The 24,396-nt window shown below is 39.8% G+C and overlaps 1 protein-coding gene across 2 annotated transcripts in view; it reads left to right on the top strand.

Moving 5' to 3' along the window:
* The first annotated feature begins 1,178 nt into the window (after positions 1-1,178).
* Positions 1,179-24,396, top strand: part of GNB4 (G protein subunit beta 4) — a 68,232-nt gene continuing 45,014 nt past the window's right edge. The window contains exon 1 of one of the 2 annotated variants that reach the window (XM_068546282.1): positions 1,179-1,392. The gene's annotated coding sequence lies outside the window, so the exon portion shown is untranslated. Of the gene's footprint in view, positions 1,393-10,232; positions 10,451-24,396 lie in introns of those variants that run through there. The other variant, XM_068546281.1, reaches the window with a different exon arrangement.

The raw sequence follows: 24,396 nt of genomic DNA, 5'->3' as shown, positions 1-24,396 counted from the left end.
AATGGAAAATACCATAGAGAAAAAGCTGGAAAGGACAGGATAGGGCTAGGTAATGGCAGGCTATGAGTGCCAGGTGTGATGGGGCATTTAATTCAGTAAACAACACGAAAATGTTGTAGATTCTTATCCAAAAATTTACTTAAGCAAAGCTCAACTTCAGGAAAATGAATTTAACAGTAGTATATTGGATGGATTGGGGCCCAGAAAGTCAGAAAACTCTGTTTGGTGCCATAAGGGATACAAAGGTGGTTCAGACTTGATTTATATCTCTAAGACTCTTATTACACAATCACTTTTTACACAGTTATACAAATAACTTCAGTAAAAGGCAGATTTTAATAAATGTCACTGAAATGTATAAAATACCATCATAGTTGTAGGTTGAGGAAGAAAAAGATCTGGAAAGTTGTCATGTTTTAGTTGGTCTAGGTTAGACTTATTAGGCAATCATTGTCAATGTGGAAAAAAAACACAACTAGGTCTGATTTCAGGGAAAATAATTAAATTGGGGACATTCAAACTTTCTTGAAATTTGTATTTCAGCTCACATGTGGACCCAAACAATTAGCACGCCATCTCCAAACCAAGAAATTCTTTCCAACTACTAATTCTTGGCGTCATTTTGTTAAATTATATATTCGTTAGGTATGACAAAGGGCAAAGTTAAGAGTTTAGTTTTTAAAAGAGAGAAAAAAGAACAAATCTACAGTAAGTTTTATTTTTAGAGCTGCTGCTTTATCAACTAAACCAAGATGAAACAGTTACTCATTAGATGACAAAGTTTCTTTTTTTTTCTCCTTAAGTTCATTTTTGAGTTAATACAAATCTGACTCATTGTCACCAAAGAAGAGGAACCTTCTTGCAGAGACTTGTGCAGCTGCCCTAGGGCTGATCTCTACAGAAAATATACTTAAATTTGGACATTGCTAATAATGTAAATGCTAGTTAATTAAATTCTGGGTTTGGGTGTAACTAAATCAGATTTTGAAAAAATTGGTAAATTGGACTAGAATTTTCTTTAAAAAATGAGATTTAAAAAATGAGGCAGCCTACTTGTTACTTGGGAAGATGCAAATTCCAAATCACTGACTCATTTCCAATGAGAAAGTCCATGAAATTCTCAGAAAGTGAGAAGGAGCAGTACATGTATCTGTAATGAATAATAATGCCACATTGCAGAAAAAGTAGGATTAATGTCATTCTGATTCAGAGCTTTTAAGCCAGGAAATCCAAACAGCAGAAGGCATAAGAGCTCAAATTCATTTCAGTTAAAGCAAAACAGGAAGAGCAGTAAGTAGCTATCCTGATAAAGGGGCAGGGGTGGGGGGCAAACAAGAGCAAAGAAGTTGATGTTCTCTGACTGAAAGAATTTGTGAAGTCTCTTGGATTTGGGTAAGTGTTGGGGCAAGTCAAACTGGATGAGGGTGGAGTGGTTAAATTCTCTACCTGCCTGATTTTTATTTATGTAATACAACTGAAGAGATAGAAAAACTTCTGAGGCATTCATTAACCAGAGGTTTTGACCTAATTTATTTAGAAAGAAATACAATATCCAAAATGAAACCTAAGTGAGGGCAGTTGTGTTACTGCTGGCGAGTAGGCTTCAAAGAGCAGGGACGGGAACACACCCAAGCATCGGGTCAGAAAGTTCTGGCTCTATTTGAAAGCTCTATCATGTATTAGGTGTTTGATTCGATACAGGAGAGGCTCAAGGGGTAGGGAACTGCTGAGGGAGGGGCAGGTTTTGAAGCTATATTTACATAAAATTTGCATAACCCTTTCTTTAGGTTGTATAGTTTTTGGGGTAGTCAGGAGGGCTGTTGGAAGTGGAGGTTAGAGACATAAGAAGGATGAGAGCCTGAACCCTTCATTCTCATCCCCTGATACTACCTCAGGACATTGAGCAAGAGTTTACTGTCTCTGAGCCTAAATCTCCTCCTTTGCACAATAGGAATAATAATATCTCCTTTTAAGTCTGTTGTAGATAGTAAATGAGGTAAATAATGCGAAGTGCTGATTCCTAAATATTCAATAAATGTGTATAAACCTAAAAGATACCAAAGGGGAAATACTAAATTAGGATATCTGTTCCAAAGAAGATTGTTTCTGTTTTGAAAAAACCTTAACTCAGCCGTGTTTCTAGAGCATTTTAAATATTTATTTTCAGATATTTAGTCCTATTTGTTGATTTTTTTCCTCTAAAGGTACTTTAAAGAAGAGAAAAGCATCCTGTTCAAACCATCATTACCCCCACTAATAGTCTGTCTCAAATGCAAAGGAGCTGGGTTTTCCCATAGAGCACTTAAAAACAGGTGATGATATCACACTCATTATTGCACTCAGCACACCCTATGAGAACAGAGGCTGGCTTCTGCCCAGTAGTTTTCTCCCATCCTTGGTCCCTGAGGAGAGTGAATTGCTCCAGAAACCCTTATTAGCTGCTGTCATTTGGATGACAAAAGTGTGAGAGCAGTCCCCTGCACCTCCCCACGTCACATTAAGAACTTAAAATGACAATAAAAGGGCTGAGTGAAGGAAAAGCGTAAAACTGTCCCAAGCCTTAGACCTTGTGCTCTGCTTCCACCTCAGCTTGACCACCCATCTGCCAGGAGAAGACTCCACTCCTAGAAGCATTAATGTTGAATCAAGCATTTTGTTAGTCTGATTTTATTTATTCCTAAATAGCTATGAAGATACATTTTTGTCTGAGAACTTATTAAATGCTCGCAAATGAATGAATAAATGAGTGGATGTATGTATGAATGAATGAATGAAACTCCCAGCAACCTCTCCTTAGAGCTCTGTATTGTTTCATTCATTGAACAAACATGAGAGAGCCCTGCTATATGCAGGTACTGTGCTAAGACTAAGGATACAGTGATAAGACGTGAGTCCCAGGCGTGAGATTGTGGCATGGAAGAGTCATATAATTGTAAATCTCTAGCTCATGCAAATAATATATTATGCTCTAGACACTATAAATATGGGCATAATTATAGAAGAGGGAGGTTATGTAGAATGTAACTTGAATACATCATACTCTTGACCTGAACTGAATTTGCTATCATTAACAATTTCACTTAACTTTCTTAGAATTTATATGGGCTTTTGAAAACATGATTTAGATATCCTGGTCCACTTAGAGAATATGGCTAAGGGAGTCTCAACGCATAACTCTTTTTCTCTTAAATAATCCTTGGAGCAAGCAGAGGCTTTCAAAATCATTCCTTTAATCTTAGAGGTTTGTTCTAAAGAGTAGGTTCATTAATGTTTGTTGTTACTGAGAATGGTGTCTCTTCAACATTCAAATAAAAATGTTTAGCGTAATAGTTGATTTATATATCATCTTTTCACCTTTTTTTTTAAACTTCCTAGGTAGAGTTTGAAGTCCAGGCTAAGTGGCTTGGTATCAGACCAAAGCAATTGTTTCTATCAGGAAACAATTAATGTTGTTAAATTATTCTTTCTCAGCTTTCATTGCTGAAGGGAAGTGATATACTGTTGACAGCTATCAGAGCTCTTCATGCTTTATTGCAAAGTCAGTTGAAAAATTACCATATCATTAATCTCAAATCTCAAAAATGGTTCAAAAACCTCTCAGAGAACTGGTAAGATAGACATGAGATAATATCATTATTTCCAAGTAGAATCACTTGGAAAGTAGTTGGTCTGTATCAGCAAAGGAGACTCATTCCCCAGCTGGATACCTGCTCGGTCCTGGATTTGCTGACCTGCCCAGGAGGGTGCTCAAAGAGCCTGGGAAGAGTGTCTGGGTTAGATTGCATGTTATTACATGGTGGTATTCCAGGCACAGAGGGGCAAGGACAGTCCCCTCAGGTTCTTGGTTCTTGAGAGATACAGAAAGAAGGACAGAGGAGACAGTTTTGGGAACAACACTGACAAAGATGAGAAGGCAAAGAACCTACTCTCAGAAGAGCAAAAAGGCTAGGTGGAGAGAAAAATAGAGGAGTAAAAGATGAACCTGGAAATGTAGGTTGGAGTCCGATTATGTAAGGCCTTGCAAGCCAGTGCAAGGCAGATATATTCAATTCAGTAAGTAATTGGAAATTGTTGCAGGTTCTCTGAGCCAAAAGTGAATCTAATCACTATTGTGTTTTAGGAAAATTAATTTGACAGAAATGCATGGACTAGATCAAGGTAGGGGAAGGCAGGAGATAACCTTGTACATGTGATGCCGAAGAAGATACAATAATAAACCACCATTATGAGATACCACTACACACCTATTTGAAAGGCAAAAATTAACAAACACTGACAGTATCAAGTGCTGACAAGGACTCAGAGCAACTGGAACTCCCATACATTGCTGGTGAGAATGAAAAATGGACTAGCCACTCCAGAAAATGATTTGGCAGTTTCTCATGAGGTTAAACATACACTAACCATATAACACTACAATCCCACTCATGGTTACCTGCCCTAGAAAAATGAAAACATACGTTAACATAAAAACCTGTACATGAGTGTTTATAGAAACTATGTTCATAATTGCCCCAAACTGGAAAACATCCAAAATGTCATTGAGTGGGAGAATGGGTAAACTGTGGTACCTCCATACCATGGAATACTACTCGGCAATAAGAAGGAACAAGGTATTATGTTGAGTGAAAGAAGCCAGTCTCAAAATGTTTCATACGGTATGATTCCATTTACATAATATTCTCGAAAAGACAAAGCTGTAGGGATGGAGGACAGATCAAGGATTGCTAGGGCATAGGGAGGGAGGTGAGATAATAATAATAATAATAATAATAATAGGATAGCATGAGAAATTTTGGGGGGATGATAGGACTGTTCTGTATCCTGATTGTAGTGATGGTTACATGAATCTGTACATGTGTTTAAAATCATAGAACCATACACCAAAAGAAAAAGATCAATTTCACAGTATGATAATTTTAAAAATTAAAATAAAAAAAACCAAAACACCAAATTAGCAAGGAAAGCAAGATATTTTCCATCGTTTGAAATATCTGTTAGACGGAGCACATTAGCATAACTAAATAAAACAATGCTGAATGGGAAAAAGGAATGGAAAAACAGAATCCTAGATCATTAGACTCATAGATTAACCCAGGGTCAGCAAATATGCTTGTGGCAGATGGTATTTCCAAAAATGGCTGCAGCAATAGGTGTCAGCCTACATGCTCTTCTAGAACCTTGCTACTCCTCCATCAAAAGGTCTATGTCCCTATGACTTGAATTTGTGACTGTCTAGACCAAGAGAGGATGCTGGAAGCTACAGTATGTGCTTCCCCAAGTTAAGTGATAAAAATGCTATGCACCTCCTCCCTGTTCTCTTCGAACACTTGCTCTGGGAACCCAGCCACCGTAGTGTGAGGAATTCCAAGTAGCCCATGGAAAGGCCAAGTGAAGAGGAACAGAGGTCTCTGTCCACAGCCCTGGATGGTCTTCCAACCAACAGCCAGCACCACCTTGCCAGCCAGATGACAGAGCCATCTTAAAAGTAGAGTCAAACTAGCTGGCACGGCCCAGAGCAGAGCAGAGTGTGTTAGCCAAGCCCTGCCTAAGTAGGTTATCATGAGCAGCATAAACGATTGCTGTTGCGCTAATCCATTAAGTTTGGGGGAGGCTTGTCACACAGCAATAGATAGCCAATAACAATGTTTTTACTCACTTATCAAACCAATAGATCAGAATGCCTTCCTGGTGTGTGGTATAGGTTTCCCCTGCTATCCAAAAGTAGAACCTTCCTAGGAAACCATTTGAAAGCTGAAATAGCCTAAAGTGAAGAAGTAATTACCTTAGGACCCATCTTCCTAATGGAAGCACAAAATAAATCGAGATAAAGCCCAGATGCTCACAGACATAGTTCAAAGATATGGCGGCTGGATGCTGAGATGCTGAGTGCATTTCCCAGGGAAGGAGCTGGGCAGTGCTGCTTTCCTTGCTGCTCTGGGTGTGCAATGCCTCTATAAGGGCTGTTACAAAACAAATGCTGAATGCTATTCTCACTTTTGGTCTTTTTGCTTTTCCATAAAAGCAAAATCCTCTTTAGATTTCTTTCAGTTAGTAAAAACAGGTTCTAATGTAAGTCCTTCATAAATGTGAAGTGGTGTAAAGTGAACTGTTGAAACGGGGGGAGGATACCTGTATTCAGAAGAATTTGGGGGATGGTAATGAGGCTTAGAGGGAAAGAGTGCATTTCTGATTAGTGAAGTTGTACATTGGGCATAGTACTGAGTGATGGCATCAGTGCTATTTGCCAGTCCTGTTAAGATCCAGCACTCCAATTGTATATATTGAACAAGACAGAACGTAGGCAGGTTGTGACCTGCTCACACAGATATTTAGTACTAGAGCCAAAGCTCTAAATCACGTCGTCTGATGTGCAGTTTAGTATTCTTTCCACTTTGCCTGTCCCTTCCCAATAACAGATTCCAGAGAAATGAACCACAGGACCTAGAGCAGCAAATATATATTCCCCTCCTATGCCTGAGACAGACATCATTAGTCAAGTACAGTGCTCTCCTAAGGTCACTGATGTGCATGTAGATGACAGACCCAAATTGCCATTAGAGAACCTGAGCAGAAAGGCACAAGAGCTATAACTGATATGTATTAGGAGTGTCAGAAGAACACAGCAAAGGCGGGCTCAAAATATAAGCTGTAGAAAAAGCTTGTATCTAAATGCAATGTGCATGAGCAAGAGGGAAGTGTTTAGACATGACTTCTTGGGATTAAGGATGTCTGAAACAACACATAAACTCACTTCTTAGAGTCTACTAAGGAATCGTTTCCCACATCCTTGAGGAACTCTGCTGCATATCCGATTAGACAATTTCCATTTAATATTTTTGAACTATTTTGTTGTAGTTGGAAGAAAACCTGTTACTTTAGTTCTATAAAGTATATTCCATGTATGTAATTTGGTCTCATCCTGAATACAATAGAATTGGAATGTATACAACATATACAACAGGGTCGTACTGGAATACTGTACACTTTGACGGTTCTGTTCTTCATAATGCACTTGGCGTTGTCTAACAGCAAAGCAGGCTCAGAAAAAAAATAGACTATTTCTAGGGTATGAGTTATTTATTTTATTTTTAAATTTATTTTTGGCTGCTTTGGGTCTTTGTTGCTGCGCGTGGGCTTTCTCTAGTTGTTGTGAGTGGGGGCTTCTCTTCGTTGTGGTGCGTGGGCTTCTCATTGCAGTGACTTCTCTTGTTGCGGAGCACGAGCTCTAGGTGCACGGGCTTCAGTAGTTGTGTCTCTTGGGCTCTAGAGCACAGGTTCAGTAGTTGTGGTGCACGGGCTTAGTTGCTCCGCGGCATGTGGGATCTTCCCAGATCAGGGCTCGAACCTGCGTCCCCTGCACTGGCAGGCGGCTTCTTAATCATTGAGCCACCAGGGAAGCCCTGGGATATGATTTAAAAGCAGAGGTTATGAACCTATGGCACTGTGGATTTTAGGGTAGCTTGCTGAGAAAAGGATTCAGATTCATCCAATGGAGGACCAAGAGCAGAGCTTCTCTGAACTTGGTCCTAAAAGAGCAAAACACCCTGCAGAAGCAACTACAACTGAACTCCCAGAAAAATAATGATCACTCTTCTCCTTTCTATGATTCTGAGTAGGGCCTGAGGGTGGTTGGTATGAAGGTTATTTGAGTAAAACAAGTAGCCAGGTACCTTTATTCATTCATCTGCTCACTGAGTAATTAGTAGGTGCAAGGTATTCTGTTAAACACCACAAAGAACACAAGGGTGAAACAGACAGGGATTTTGTCTTCAAAGGTTCTCTAGCAGGGACCCCACCATCCTCTTTTAACAGAATAGGATTTGACAACATGGGCCTAATGAGTTAGAAATCTAAATATCAGCCAGTGGCATCCAAACACAAGAACACTGGGTTTAAACATTAGAAGCAGGCAGGATACATCATTACAATTGTCTACACAAATCTACAGGCTTCGAGAATATTAATAACTCTTTCTTTCTTTCTTTCTTTCTTTCTGTCTCTCTCTTTCTTTCTTTTTCTTCCTTCCTTTCCTCCTTCCTTCCTTTCTTCCTTCCCTCCCTCCTTCCTTCTTTCCTTCCTCTCTTTCTTTTTTTCTTTCTTTCTTTCCTTCTCTTTTTCTTTCTACATGGATTATGCTGTCATTTGAAAAATTACTAATTGCTGGGTCACTTAGATGCATCACTGTGCTTTTAGGAAATTATTCCTGCTAATGAAATTCTTTTCATCAGCTCTACTTTCAGATTTACAACACAGGCTTGTCCTTTAACAAGTAAGTGTTCTTTCCAGAAAAATGTGCAGCAGATGTGGCAAAACAGAAATATAATATTCTTGGAAGTGAACTAGTTTGGATAATAAACTTTCCTTTCTTGTACTTAGACTTTATTCTTCTAGTCCACATCAAATTTTCAGGAAGGTTGAAGTGATCATTTTGTGTAATTTATTCTCAAGTCTTCAAATAATGGTCAGTAAAATTCTTGTAAACTTTTTTCAGGTTTTTGTGTTTAGGAGCTGTTGATTTATATTTCCCCTAATCCTTTCTGGAATAGAATAACACAGTACTTTCCACTGGGTTTTCCTAAATACCAGCAACTTGTTTTTCAGCTAATAATCTTAACCCAACCACCTCTCAAAGACCTGTACAAGTGCCAGTGCACAAGAACAAGACAGAAAAGAATCTAAAAGAAAGTGGGCTTTGGAGTCAATCCAATCTAGATTCCATGTAAGGCTGTGACACTTACTGTGTATTCTATGTAAATTACTTAATCTCACTGAGCCTCAGCTTCTTTATCTGTAAAATGGGGATAGAATGCACACTGTAAAGTTAGTATGAGAATTAAGTACAATATAAGAAAGCAGGGAGCCTGGTATGTAATAGGAGTTCCTTAAATAATAATTTCCCTTTGCTTCCTCCTAAAAATGACAATGATAAAGCTCAGGATTTAATCATTAAAACATATAAATAGTTACAGCTGCAAACTATTCGGGTCCCAATCAACTTTTCAGACACTGATATGTAGAAGATTTGGCATTTCTCCTCTTTCTTCTTAATGGAAACAAGCACCCCACATTAAGGAAAATGAAAATTTGGGGGAAAAAACCACCTATAATTTCATCACCCTAGCACCACAGCTGTTTCCATTTTTGTCATGGTCTGGCTTTTAAACAAAACGGTCACATTTTCTCCACAGCTGCAGTCAGGGTGTGCTCATCATGAAGGTACTAAAAGATTTATTCCAGGTGATGGTGGGACGCTGCTGAAGAAGAAATGGAAGGCTGCGGAGGTGTTAAAGTTCTCTTAAGATATTGTTCAAACGTTTCTCCAGCACAAAAACTCCACAAAGAACTCCTCTGCAGTTGTCGTTACCCAGGGCTGTTTCTTTAAATTGTTTGACGTCAGAGAAGGAATGCTATAGCAACAGTCTGTCAAACTGGAATTAACTCAGAAGAAAGATGGGGGTGGGGAGAGGAAAATTGCTCCCGGGTGGTACTGACTTCAGAGGAAGCAAATTGGGTAGATGCATTCATTTTATGACATTTTAAACATAAAACACCCCTAGAAATCTAGAAAAAGTCGGTTGCATGTGATGTTTAACTCATGCAGAGATGAGCAACTTGACAGGGTTATCTGGAAGGCCCGGTTTCATCAGTGACAACAGTAACGATAACTTCCAAGCATTGATCATTTATTTAGAGGCAGGCTCTGTGCAAATGTTATCGCAGTTAAATTTTTCGCACCTTTTTGAGGCAGGTACAGTATCCCTATTTTGCCCATGATGAAACTGAGTTCCTGAGATGGTACACGGTCATACAACTAAGGACGGTAGAGCTGGGATTGCAATGCAATTTTGTAAGACTCCGGGCTTCAGTTTACTCTCTTACATTTAGAATTCCAGAATGTTAAACCTAAACGGGACCTTGAGGTCTTCTAAATCAGCCCCTCTATCCTGCCCACGAGCAAGCTGAGGCCTGTGCGGTGGCAGGAAGGAAACCGGCCACACCACTTGGGCGCTACTCAGAAGTGTGCTCCGGCGTCCAGGCGCCGAACCAAGAAAACGAAACTGCCCGGGAATAAATGTTTTTCTTCTTCTAGCAGGAAACGAGAGAGAAAATAGGAAGCAGACGCTCCGCTCCGCGCCAGCTGCTTTCGCCCCCCGCCCGGGCCGCGCACGCTCCAGGGTCTGCGCGCGTCCGCGGCGCGTCCCCGCGGGCTCGCGCGCCTCGTGCGTCGCGCCTCGCGCCTCGCGCCTCGAGCCACGTCCCCGCCCCGGCCCCGCGCGCCGCGGAGTTGGCTGCTGGGAGGCGCGGGCCTGGGTGTGGTCGGCGGATCTCGGCGGCGCTGGTCTCGGCCGTATTCTGCGCTCTGCAAGCCGGCTCCGCGCGCCAGGGGCTGCTGAGCGCCCAGCTGACTTCCGCACGCCCAGTCCACGCGGGCCCAAGCTCCCTCCAGGTAGGCGGCGGCCGCGCTAGCTGCGGCTCGTCGATGCGCCCCGCGGGGGCATCCCGGGCTTCCCGCAGGGGGCGTGAGGCGCGGCCGGCGGGGTCCTCCTGACTCGGGGACGGGGGACTCCAGGAGGCGGACCCTGCCCGGGAGGGACGGGGCGGGCGCGCCTCGGTGGCGCTCCGCTCCGGTGCGGGGACCAGCCGCCCGGCCGCCGCTTCGGGCACTTCCTGGGCAGCGAGGGGGCGGTCTGTGGTCCTTGGCCTCCAGACCCCCAGGTTCCTTTTCGCGCCCCGAGGCGCCTCCGGGGCACTGGAACGCGAGCTTGTGTTTGTCCCGAGAATAGCGGTTATTCAGGGCTTCCCAGAAGGGTTATTGGGTGGTGAGCGCTGGGAGAGATAAAAGTTCTCCACCGAGTGCTAAAAATGAGTCCAGTGGTTTCGTGTTAAATTTATTTTGTAGAGGATAGGATGCCCAATATTTGGCGGGGGGGGGGGGGAGGAATTAAGGATTTTGAATACTTGTAAGTTCAGTACATGATAAAATGTTTTCCTTTTCTCTCCACATTCTTTTTCTGCTTCAAAACACAAATGATTGCCTTGTATTGTACTTTGATATTTATTGCTCTTCGGCAGAGGAAGAATTTCCCAAAGTTTAAAAACAGACTTTAATTTGTTTATAGAAGCAGCGTCTTGTTATTTTGCATCTCTCTCTCTTCCCTTTTCTCCCACTCCTTCCTTTTCTCTTTCAGTAAAGGGTGTGGATGCATCTTTCTCCTTCCACAAGCAAAATAGCTCGGTCTGTGGATTAGCACCCTACTGGAAAGTTTTCTTAAGACGTTCGGCATTGAATTGTTGATGAATTCTAATCGTTTTGGTATTGCATACTGAGATTGTGACCTCTAAGTGCGTCTTCTAGAACAGAGGTAGAGCACACACTGCTTATTTAAGATGAAAGATAAGTCATTTCTAGTCGGCGAGGAAAACGACGATCTGTAACGTAAAATTGTATGCTTTGAGTCTCATTGCCATTGCGCATTTTAAGGCTCTTCAGTGTGGGGCTTTAGGGTTATTACTGATTCTAGGCTCTGAAAGTTTATTGTATGTTTCAGTATTTAGTTAAATATCATTTTAAGACTTTCCATGTTGCATTTTGGTTTGTAGATTAATTTGAAAGTGAAATAGAAACTTTTAAAACATTGCTTTATTGAACGTCCTTAATTCTCTTGTGTGTACACATTTATAAAATTATAAAATTGGTTAATATGGCTTTTGATACATTTATGTTCATCTCTTTGTGAGCCATAGGCATTACTTAGGTTATTCAGAGTCGTTGGTCTTCGTTAACTTGCAGAATTGCTTCTTTTATTATTTTCTCCAGTTTTATTGAGATATAATTGGTATATAACATTGTGTAAGTTTAAGGTGTACAACGTGACGATTTGATAGATATGTAAATTGCAAAATGATTACCACAGTTAAAGTTAATACATTCATCACCTTTGTGTGTGTGTGTGTGTGAAATTTAAGATTATTCTTTTAGCAACTTTCAAGTATGCAATACAGTACTGTTAACTGTAGTCACCATGTTGTACATTAACCCCCCAGAACTTATTCATCTTATAACTGGAAATTGTTTGTTTTTTTAAATTAATTAATTAATTAATTTTTGGCTGCTTTGGGTCTTTGTTGCGGTGGCTTCTCTTGTCTCGGAGCATGGGCTTTAGGCATGTGGGCTTCAGTAGTTGTAGCACGCGGGCTCAGTAGTTGTGACGCACAGGCTTAGTTGCTCTGCAGCATATGGAATCTTCCCAGACCAGGGCTCGAACCTGTGTCCCCTGCATTGGCAGGCGGATTCTCAACCACTGCACCATCAGGGAAGTCCCTAACTGGAAGTTTTTAACATTTGATCAACATCTCCCCAGAATTGTTTCTTTAAATCATTGGCACTTTAGTATGTTAGCACATATTTTTACACTTTAAAAATAGACTCTGGGACATTTTGAAAATTGAGAATTGGAACTACGTGTTGGACATTTTTTTTGCCCTTACCAAATACTGCCTGAGATGGTGTGATTTCACTGATTTCTTTTAGGCATGTTATTGAAACACACTGTGTAATTTCTTTACCTTGTTAATCTGCATTTATTATAGGAACTACTTATTAAGCATATGTTCTGGGCCAGGGGCAATGCTATACATTATTCTGTTTATATTCCACATTAACTTGGCAAAAGAGACATTATCCAGTTCTACAGGTAAGAAAATTGTGGCTCTGAGATGTTAAGTAACTTGCCAGTGGTTATGTAGCTGTTAGGTAACTCAGTTGGGATTTAAGGCCAGACCGCTCTGTCTCTAAAGTTCATGTTCTTCCCTCTGTGCCACACTGACTTACTGCCAGGACATGAGGAATAACCCTCAGTTACTCAATAGCATATTTGTAAATTTTCCAAGACGTGCCAGAGATGTGGGTTTGATTTTCTAGCATGATCATTACTATCCATCTGTGTTACTACACAGATCCTCATGTCAGCCATTCTCTTCTCACCTCTCTATTCCTGCTTAAATGTCTAGCTCAAAGTTCAAAACCTCCCTCTTGCCAGGGCAGAATTTCTCCTACTGACATTAATAGGTAGTGATAGCTTAATTATCCTTCCAAAATAATAACCCCATTTTATGTGGGTTCTCTAGAGCCATAGGTATAACTAATTAGGAAGGTTACAAACAGGATGGCAATCTATTTTGGAATATGGGAACCTTTTGATACCCCTCAAATTTAAACCAGAAGTTATTTTGATAGATATTTCTTTCTGCAGTTATCCCATCCGTTCTCCACCTTCAATTTCAGTTTCTGTGGAATCATTTACATTATAATACAAACATTCTGTTATGTCTCCCATCTTAAAATTCTTTCTTCATCCAGTATGCTGTCCCATTTCTCTGTTCCACATTGAGAAAACATAATCTTTTGATAGAACAAAAATAGAGAAGAGGTAACCAGAAATGAATTAGCTACCTGTAGAGGGTGGGTAGGAACTGAGTAAAAGGGATGGTGGAGGGAATGGCATTGCTCTGATTATACCTTTTTGAGTAGTTATGAGCTTTGGAAACTTGGTAATTTTTATATGTTCAAAAATGAAATTAACAGGACTGGGAGAAAAAAGCCTCCAAAATTGAATATAAACAGCAACAGATGAACTAACTGTATTTTAGTGAATAACGTAAACTCTCAGAAGAAAAAAAATGAATCCAAGTAAGTTTTTAACACAGGACTTTGATTATATACCTTTAACCTAAAGGTGAAAGGACTGCCAACAACGACAACAAAAAACCTTGAACCATGTGTAGTAGGCTGTTATCTATAGTGTAGAGATATAGCAGTTCTGAAACGATTTTGTGTGTATTGTAGGACTGAGCAAATGAGTAAATTCATGCTATTTTGAGAGCTAGGGTTTTCTCTGTGGGAGAAGGGAAATAAAAAATATGAAACAGAAGAAGGCAATGAAGACCTCTATGGTGTTGGACTGGAATTAGAGTTATCCATATGAACTCATGATCAAAATATACCTACATTCATACAGACATGCATATAATTCCTGGCTCTGTCTGATGAAAGGGCTAGAAGTAATGACACCCTAGTAGCAGTGAGCACAACCAGTGCACAGACCTAAATGGCTGGTTCGAGAGCTGGGGAAGGGAAAGTATAAGATGAGCGTAGAACACAAAGTAAGGAAAGATTCAAAAAAATAATGGGGGCATGTCAAAGGGATGTAGGAACTAGCTTGAACAGCCAAATCTGGGAAAACTTGAGCATCAAAATGAATAATAACAGTAATGCCTTATAACCCATTGAATGAGAAGAATCCACAAGTCCATAATAAATAAATAAAATAAGAAAAAGGGAAAAACTGTTCCCAGTAAACCACCAATAAAAACTGTAGAAGGAACAATAGAGTTAGAAAAGTCACTGGTTTGCAACCATCATGATAATACTGATTCAGGCAAGTGTTACAAATAGAGAAAGGTCGATGAGGAAAAGGGTATTACTACTGTTTCCAGTGATCTCTCTAGAGATTACCAACCAAGGGGAAGACAGTAACTTCACAGTGGAGAAATCTGGCAGATACCACTTCAGTCAAGTGATCAAAATTAACATCACCAGTAGTGGCATAAACATGTTCCTTTTAACCCTCTTGCACTGTTGGTGGGAATGTACATTGATACAGCCACTATGGAGAACAGTATGGAGGTTCCTTAAAAAACTAAGAATAGAACTACCATACGACCCAGCAATCCCACTACTGGGCATATACCCTGAGAAAACCATAATTCAAAAAGAGTTGTGTACCACAGTGTTCACTGCAGCTCTATTTACAGTAGCCAGGACATGGAAGTAACCTAAGTGGCCATCGACAGATGAATGGATAAAGATGTGGCACATATATACAATGGAATATTACTCAGCCATAAAAAGAAACAAAACTGAGTTATTTGTAGTGAGGTGGATGGACCTGGAATCTGTCATACAGAGTGAAGTAAGTCAGAAAGAGAAAAACAAATACCGTATGCTAACACATATACATGGATTCTTAAAAAAAGAAAAAAATGGTTCTGAAGAACTTAGGGGCAGGACAGGAATAAAGACGCAGACGTAGAGAATGGACTTGAGGACACGGGGAGGGAGAAGGGGAAGCTGGGAAGAAGTGAGAGAGTGGCATGGACATATATACACTACCAAATGTAAAACAGATAGCTAGTGGGAAGCAGTCGGATGGCACAGGGAGATCAGCTCGGTGCTTTGTGACCACCTAGGGGGGTGGGATAGGGAGGGTGGGAGGGAGGGAGATGCAAGAGGGAGGAGATATGGGGATGTATGTATATGTATAGCTGATTCACTCTGTTATAAAGCAGAAACTAACACACCATTGTAAAGCAATTATACTCCAATAAAGGTGGTAGGAAAAAAATGTTCCTTTTGACATGCTTGAAATAGGGATGTCATTACTTTTCTGTGGTATTTCTAAAGTGCGTAACCAAAATCTAATCACAAGGAAACAGTTGAGAGACCTTAACTGAGGATTGTTCTACCAAGTAACTGGCTTGTACTCTTCCAGCATGTTAATGTCATGAAAGACAAAGGCAAAGGAACTGTTCCAGATTAGAGGAGGTTCAGGAGACCTGTCAGTTAAATGCAATGCATAATCCTGGATTGGATCTTGGGTTTTGGGAAATCCAGTTACTCTAAGAACATTATGGGGACGTTGGCAAAACTTGAATATGTACTGAATATTAAATATTAAACTTGAATATGTACTGAATATTAAATAATATTGTATCAAATTTAACATATGTTAAATTTCCTGAATTTGATAATTGTACTGTAGTTATGTAGGAAAACGCCCTTGTTCTTAGAAGATATACAGTGAATTATTTAGGAGTAAAGGGTCAAAATATCTTCAATTTACTGTCGAATGGATAAGCAATAATAATTATTACATATAGAGAAAGCAATAAAGCAAATGTGGCGAATGTTAACAACTGGTGAATCTAGGCGAAGGGAATAAGAGTATTCACTATATTAAACTTTTCAACTTTAAGTTTGAAATTCCAAAAACATGGAAAGTTAACACTTTAAAAACTAATAAAGCTACTTAGTGTCCAAAACTCTTGGAAAGATTCCATGTAGGCTGTACCTACTTCGCAACTCCTTCTGTCCCTCTTCTTCTGAACCTACTCCAGAGACTTCATCCTTCGTATCCCACAAAACCATTCAAGGTCAGCAGGGATGTCAGTCTTGCCAATTAGATCTCTCAGCCACGTTTGACACAAGTGATAGATAACTCCTTCCTTATTGAAGCATTTTTTTCCCTTGACTTCTGGGACTCTAACTGTGATTTTCATCCTGCCTCACTGGCTGTGGCTTCTTATTCTTTTCCAACTCAGTAAATGGTATCACTATTCACCCAGTTGCTCAGTTGAAAACTCCTAAAAGTTATCCTGATTGACTCATCCTATATCCGTTCCTCCATTGGCAAGTATCATGGCCTCTAACTTAAGAATTATTCCAAATTTGTCTGTTTTTCGTCACCTCCACTGCCACTACCCTTGTGTCAAACCACCATCTTTCCTGGTCCAGACTACTGTAGCAGTGCCTAACTGGTCTTTCAGCTTTCAGTGTCTGTGTCCCCTAGCAGCCAGCATGAACTTTAAAAGGTATGAATCAAATCAGATTATATTTCCCAGTCATCAGAACACATTACTGTTAGATGAAAACTGAAGTTTTTATTATGGTCAGGAGGCCTGCGTGATCACACACTTGGGCTCTTGCCCACCTCTGTTACAGCTTCTGCTTTGCTTACTCCCCTCCAGCCTTACTCTACTCTCTCCCGTTGATTCAGTTTGCCAGGTTAGTTTCTGCCTCAGGGCCTTTGCATGTATCAGTACTATTTCTTGTACCTGGAATGCTCTTCCCCATTTAAGGCATGGCTCATTCCCTCATTTCATTCCGGTCTTTACTTAGATTAATTTATTTAAAAATAGCCTTCCCGGTCACCCTCTAACTTCTTGCAGGTTTTTTTTTTCCCCCTGCATAGTACCTATCTGTACTTGAAATTGTTATTTATTCACGAGCTTTATAATCTTCTCCTAGACAAATATAGACTAAAGCTCCATGACCACGGGAAACTTTGTTTTGTTTACTGCTGAATCCCTGGAGCCTGGAATGTGCCAGGCATGTGGTTGGAATTCAGATATTTGTTGAATGAATGAATAAATGCATGAATTAATGTTTGCCAACTTTCTGGCTGTATTTTATTTAACGCTATTGCAATTGGAGAAGATTGTCTCAGAGAATCCCATAACATCGGTGCTATTTTTTGGTGACACTGCTTCAGGCTTTCTGGAAGCTAACAAGTTATCTATCAGCTTTGTGTTTCACGACTTCGCCTTTCTTTTGTCTGCCCTCTGGTGGAGGGAGTACTAATAAGCAGGAGATAGTAGAGTAGGTCAGTAGGAAGAAGTAAAAGTGGATGAGTCTTGATCACAAACTGGATAATTAACTTTTAAATTACAAAGATTTGAGAATTTAAATTTTAGGTAAGCCTCAAAATTAACCATAATAAGGTTGGAAAGAATGAAAAGAAAACTGGCAGTAGTTAGATTTAAAGAACTGTCTGGCTTAGGATGAAAACTAAAACTAGCTCCAAAATGTTTTGATTACTTAAAATAATTTCTGCTTAAATATAATTCTTCTCAAAATATTTTTAACATTTTTCCATCTTTAGTTCAAAGACATCTTTTTCTCAACTGTACTAATAATTTCAGCTAACCTTTGTTGACTTTTCCAGTTGTCAGTTAACATATGCCCCGGGAAAAGCCAGTATTGAAACCCCAACAGTTGGGTACTAGAGGCAGCACTCTTAACTACTGTGCTTCACTACAGCCTTCCTACTAATGTCCTATGAATGGTACAGGCACCAAGGAATTCCCTTTGGTGTAATAGTTATGAACAACAACAACAAAAATGCTTGATAAGGGGAATTCTCTGGCGGTCCAGTGGTTAGGACTCCCGTGCTTCCACTGCAGGGGGCACGGGTTCAATCCCCGGTCGGGCAGCACAGCCAACAGAAAAAAAAGCTTGATAAGTTCACAGCATGTGTTCCTCAATACCACTTTCCTAGTCTGCATTATGGAGAGCTTTTTCTTACAGAATTGCTGAGAACTATATCTTATTTAATCTGTTTTGAAGTAGAAATCACATTAAATGATTTCAACACTTGTGTACTATTGATTTGCTAAAATAATATAAAGTTTCTCTTAATGTCCATATTTAATATTTAAGGCAATATACAGCTTAAAAATTTTTTCCCCAGTGTCGCCTTTAGCTCTCCAATTGATTTATTTTTATAATTTTTGGTTATATAAACAATTAGGTAATGACTGTCTTTAAACATTCATTCTTACCTCTTCAAAAATACCATGTTTTTATTTTTTTTTATTTTTTAATTTATTTTTGGCTGTGTTGGGTCTTCATTGCTGCACGCGGGCTTTCTCTAGCTACATTGAGCGGGGGCTACTCTTCGTTGTGGTGCGCGTGCTTCTCATTGCAGTGGCTTCTCTTGTTGTGGAGCACGGGCTCTAGGCGCGCGGGCTTCAGTAGTTGTGGCAGGTGGGCTCAGTAGTTGTGGCTCGTGGGCTCTAGAGCTCAGGCTCAGTAGTTGTGGTGCACGGGCTTAGTTGCTCCGTGGCATGTGAGATCTTCGCGGACCAGGGCTCGAACCCGTGTCCCCTGCATTGGCAGGTGGATTCTTAACCACTGTGTCACCAGGGAAGTCCTACCATGTTGTTAGAAGCCTTACTTTTTCTTCTTCATCATCTAACTTGTAATACATTTCTAGCTATAGAGAAATAGATAGAATCTGTATCATAAAGTGAGAACACTACTTTGGTAGGGACAAAGATGAGGACAGTGGTCCCTGTGCTCAAAGTGCTAATAACCTGTGGGCTCTTACATAGGAATTTTTGGTATTTTTGTTATGATGACATTTACCAATGGCTTGACTCCGTTTCTTTTGTTTGTTTGTTTTAAAATTTTATTTATTTATTTATTTATTTTTGGGTGTGTTGGGTCTTCGTTTCTGTGCGAGGGCTTTCTCTAGTTGCGGCAAGCGGGGGCCACTCTTCATCGCGGTGCGCGGGCCTCTCACTGTCGCGGCCTCTCTTGTTGCGGAGCACAGGCTCCAGACGCGCAGGCTCAGTAGTTGTGGCTCACGGGCCTAGTTGCTCCGCGGCATGTGGGATCTTCCCAGCCCAGGGCTCGAACCCGTGTCCCCTGCATTGGCAGGCGGACTCTCAACCACTGCGCCACCAGGGAAGCCCTTGACTCCGTTTTTTTCCCCTTCAATTTTTATGAGTTCCCCACCTAAACACCTTTACTCAGGAATTGTTTAAAATACGAAAATTGGACTTTAACTCTTTGGTTTGTGACATTAAAACCCCAGTAATGCAACTTAAGCTGAATGAGGCTCTGTTGTACAACTGGCATGTGACATAGATTATATTGATACGTTGTATTTAGGATAATTAACAAGGCTTATAATGACCAGTTTTATAAGGAAATAATTTGAACCATTTTTTACTTTCTAGGCTTCTGTAAATTAAATTATGTATTTAAATGGAAAAATGGTAGACAGCTAATTACTTAAGGAATTGAAATTCGTCAACAAGGGATCGTCATTGTGTGCATTGCTTGCTAAATGTGCCCCTAGGGAAGCTGTTGGGAGAGAATAAACTTTTTGAAAAATGTGGTCTTGTCATTTGGTGTAAAAAAGCAAAAGCAGTTGGTATTTTTAAAGTTTTAATAGATATTAGTCTTCATGGTTCTGTTAACCTTTACTTTTGGGAATTAAACTTTATCAACAAAGGATTTTATTATGTTTATTAATTATTAATGTGCCACTAAGGAAGATTTTGGGGGAAAATGAATTTAAAAACACGCACAAAGACTCCTCCATGCCTTAAGATATAAAAAAGGAGAGAAATGTTTGTATGTAAATTTCCCCCATGGTTATAACTAATCTTTTCATGAGGGAACATCTGCGTATAGTTTCTAGAGATGATAGAGAGACAGGTTATGAAGGGATTGTGAAGCATCAGGAGCAATGTGCGTTTCCTTAAGGCTGCTGAAGGGCAGTATTGGTGTATGTGATAGTGAGTGTGGCAGGATGAAGACATCCATAGGACAGTCTGAACAGTAGACTAAAACTGTATGCGACTACAATGTAAATGTAACTAAAGGTGCGTACACTGTCTAAGCCACCTGGTGGAGATAAACTCTCTGTTGATTGATGGATTTTGAGGATATTAGTTGTAGGAGTAGGGAGCTGGGGATGGAGTGGAGTTCCAAATAGCTAGTGTGGGTTATTAATTAGCTGTTAGTCTAAACCCAAGAGAGCAATCAGATGACGTTTTGGTAAAGAAAGTGTGATCCTGAAGTAGCGTTGGTGGATATCTGTTCATCTCAGACCAACATCATATAAGTACACTTGCTTCTTAATTAGTAAAACTTCTCAAGTTTTATCTCGTGCATAGGCATTATAGCTTTATGTTGGAAAGAATGAAATCTGCCCTGGGAGAAAGACTCTGAGTGCTATACTCTATTTCTACTTATTATTGGTAATTTTAAGATATTTTACTTTTATTAAAACTGAACATACAGAATTGTAGCTACCTTTCTATGAATATGTTAATTACACAAGTCACATTTTGTGCTATCAAGCCAACTCAGCAAATGAGTTAGATCATGATTGATGCCTGCTAGGCACTCATAAAAATTTGTTGGATGAAATTCTGATATATCCAGCTGTCATATTTTCATCCTTTAGCGGTGGGATTAATTTTTAAAATTTTTTAGATATAACCAAGAGTAATATGTAATCAGGTCTGGTGAGTTTGTGTTGTTTCTGGTAAAACAAAAGCAAATTATGTGACTTTAAAGGGTATAAGACTTTGTGACTTAGTGGTACAGAGATGAACCATGCATGGTCCTATCAAAAAAATCCAAAAGGTGATAATATTTGAGTGAAGTCATATGAGAAAAGACGGGCTGACAAGGTTATGATCTGTAATGTACATAATCGTAATTCACTTTCCTAATGTTTGGTTCACAAATCCTTGGAAATACGAAAACTAGAGGCGTCACAACTTAGAGAAAGTAGTTTGAGGACTAAGTAAAAGGGGAAATACCCTCCTATTTTACATCTCTGACAGCGAATTTATAGAACTGGTTACTTTAAGAGGTTGTACAGCTAAAAATACAAGCATACTGAAAGTGGTTTCAGTGGATTCACAGACAGTGGTTTCAGAATGTATTGCATTTAGTTTAAGGGAAATCCTTAGTGTGTTGAGTTCAGTCACATTCTCATGAAACATTTGGTTTTGGTGACATAGCACTCTAAATACGTGCCGTATTGTGGCACTTATATCCTAATATAATTATTCTTATCTTTCTTGTGAGAAGATGAATTTTTCTGATTGGGATGGGTCAGTTCTTGTGCCTGGTGCAGGGTAGGTGTTAAATACGTGTTTGTTGAGTGGAAGAATAAATCACATGATGATTTGAATTGACAGCAGTTGGAATAGTGCTCATTTATTATGTACTTGGGACTAGAGATAAAAATAATAGGAAATGCAGGAAGAAAACTCTTTTTTTGAAAGCCTTCCCAAAATGTTAAATGGAAAAAAGCTAAACCTATTCACTTAAATTTTCCATTGTATCTCTCTGTATATATGTATGTGGGAATTTAAAAGGGATACACTAAAAAGAACAGAAGCATATCACCGGAAAGCAGAAGAGCTGGTAGGGAGCAGAAGGAAGGCAGCAGGGCTTCCCTGGTGGCGCAGTGGTTAATAACCTGCCTGCCAATGCAAGGGACATGGGTTCGAGCCCTGGCCTGGGAAGATCCTACATGCCGTGGAGCAACTAAGCCCGTGCGCTACAACTACTGAGCCTGAGCTCTAGAGCCCGTGAGCCACAACTACTGAAGCCTGCGCGCCTAGAGCCCATGCTCCACAACAAGAGAAGCCACGACAATGAGAAGCCCGTGCACCACAACGAAGAGTAGCCCCCACTCACCACAACTAAAGAAAGCTTGTGCACAGCAGCGAAGACCCAACACAGCCAAAAATAAATAAATAAATTTATATTAAAAAAAAAAAAAGAACAGAAGCATATCCACTTTATATTTAAAACATGTATTCTGCATCAGGTTTTCATGTAGTACCTGATATTACAGTAGTTTTAGTTTTTGTTAGCTTTGCCTCAAGACTTCTTCCCCTTCTTTTCCCTTTCCTTGATTAAGGATAATTTTTTAATTAAAAATTTAATTTAATTTTAATTTAAAAATCAAACTCGAAGAACTTAGGGTTAAACACAGCTTTTATAAATGGCAAATAGTCTTAAGACATTGCAGATGTCTCACATTTAATTTATAACACAAATGTAAAAAATGTGTAGGAATGAAACAACAAAATCCATTTGCTTTTAATTTCATGAATTCCTATTCTTTAAAAAAAAATTTATGCATGATATTTTATGGGGTCATGGAATTTACCATCTCAGTTTAGATTTCTGCAACGATGACATAGCCTGTTCAATGATAGAGCCTCAAATTATTATCCAAAGTGTTCACACCAAGTGGATCTGTTTATGACACTTGGATAAAGAACTTGGTTTCTTGTTGATTGATTTATAACTATGTGTGGACTGATCCTGTTGTGCCTTGTTAAGAAAACTTAATCACAAGTGGGTTTTTTGTTGTTTTTTTTTAAAGAAAAATATATAAAAGTCAGTGTTGGCATTTCATAATCCAAGTTCCTTTTTTAGTTAATTTCAAGGATACATGAAACACTGTTTTCTTTGGGGTATTTTCTCATATACTTTGCTACTTTACCAAAGATTAATACATTTAAGCCTTGAATTTAAAAAAATTGTTTTCAAGTATCTGTCTTTTCAGGTGACATGGGTATTTCAACATAGAAGATAGCTTGGTTCTTAAGTTGTCCTTTTCAATCCTGGTGTTTATTTCATTCTTATATTTCTTAAAGAGTAAAGCAAGACCAAATACAAGTAGATCATTTTAAAGAAGGTAATGGCTGCCAAAAAAAAAAAAGAAAGAAAGAAAATAAAGATTTTGCCAGATGCATTGTTTCCCTTGAGGAAAGGAAAGATAACACCTGAAATACGTCAAGGAATTGTTAATGATTTCTTTGTAAAAAAATATTTTAAGGTGTGAGTGTTGAAATAGGAAATGTATATGGAAACTTCTCTGTCTTTTTTTCCTGTTGCTTCTTTTCTCATTCCCAGGCTATCCTTCAGAAAAATAAAACTAAAAAATTTCATAACTCAGATGTGGGAAATAGTTTTGCTCTATTATTTATTTATTTATTTATTTTTGGCTGTGTTGGGTCTTCGTTGCGGTGCACGGGCTTCTCATTGTGGTGGCTTCTCCCTTTGCGGAGCACGGGCTCTAGGCATACAGGCTCAGCGGCTGTGGCACGTGGGCTCAGCAGCCGTAGCTCGCAGGCTCAGTAGATGTGGTGCACGGGCTTAGTTGCTCCGCGGCATGTGGGATCTTCCCGGACCAAGGCTCCAACCCGTGTCCCCTACATTGGCAGGCGGATTCTTAACCACTGCACCACGAGGGAAGTCCCAGTTTTGCTCTATTTTAAAACCAATTGGAATGGGAATGATTTGTTTCTATAATTATGTATTCCATCTATTATCTTTGTTTTTTTTAAAGTATCTAGGTGTTGTGTTTGACCAGGAAGATAATATAAATGCCATTTAGTTTTTTAGGAACTTCTTAATACATGAACACACACCCTTGAGGTTTCCTCCAATCCAGTGGTTTTAGACAAGAGTTTAGACCTGTGGTTCTCAAACTCCAGGAGGCATCAGAATCACCTGGAGTGCTTGTTAACCACAGATTGCTGGGCTCCATCTCAGAGTCTCTGGTTCTTTAGTCCTGGCAAAGGGCCTGAAAGTTTGCATTTCCAGCAAGGTCCTCAGTGATGCTGGTGCTACTGGTCCCCACCTTTTGAGAACCAATGATTAGGCTATTTGGTTAAATTAGTGGTTATCTACCGTGTTTCTTCCCTTACACACCTGATTGATATACCGTTAATAATGCCCCAATCCAGGAGTCATGGCATTGGAGTGGGATGGACAAGGTGCTGTTGGAGAGTCAGGTATTGAGATCTTCAGGAGGTGGGTGTAGTTTGAGATAGCCCCCTTTTTTAAAAATTAATTTATTAATTTATTTATTTTTGGCTGCGTTGGGTCTTCATAGCCGCACACAGGCTTTGTCTAGTTGCAGTGAGCAGGGGCTACTCTTCGTTGCAGTGCGCGGGCTTCTCATTGCGGTGGCTTCTCGTGTTGCGGAGCACGGGCTTCAGTAG

Source organism: Eschrichtius robustus, chromosome 6, assembly GCF_028021215.1.
Source record: "Eschrichtius robustus isolate mEscRob2 chromosome 6, mEscRob2.pri, whole genome shotgun sequence".
NCBI lineage: Eukaryota > Metazoa > Chordata > Mammalia > Artiodactyla > Eschrichtiidae > Eschrichtius > Eschrichtius robustus.
Note: the sequence above shows the minus strand (reverse complement) of the source record. Positions and strands in the feature narration are given on the sequence as shown.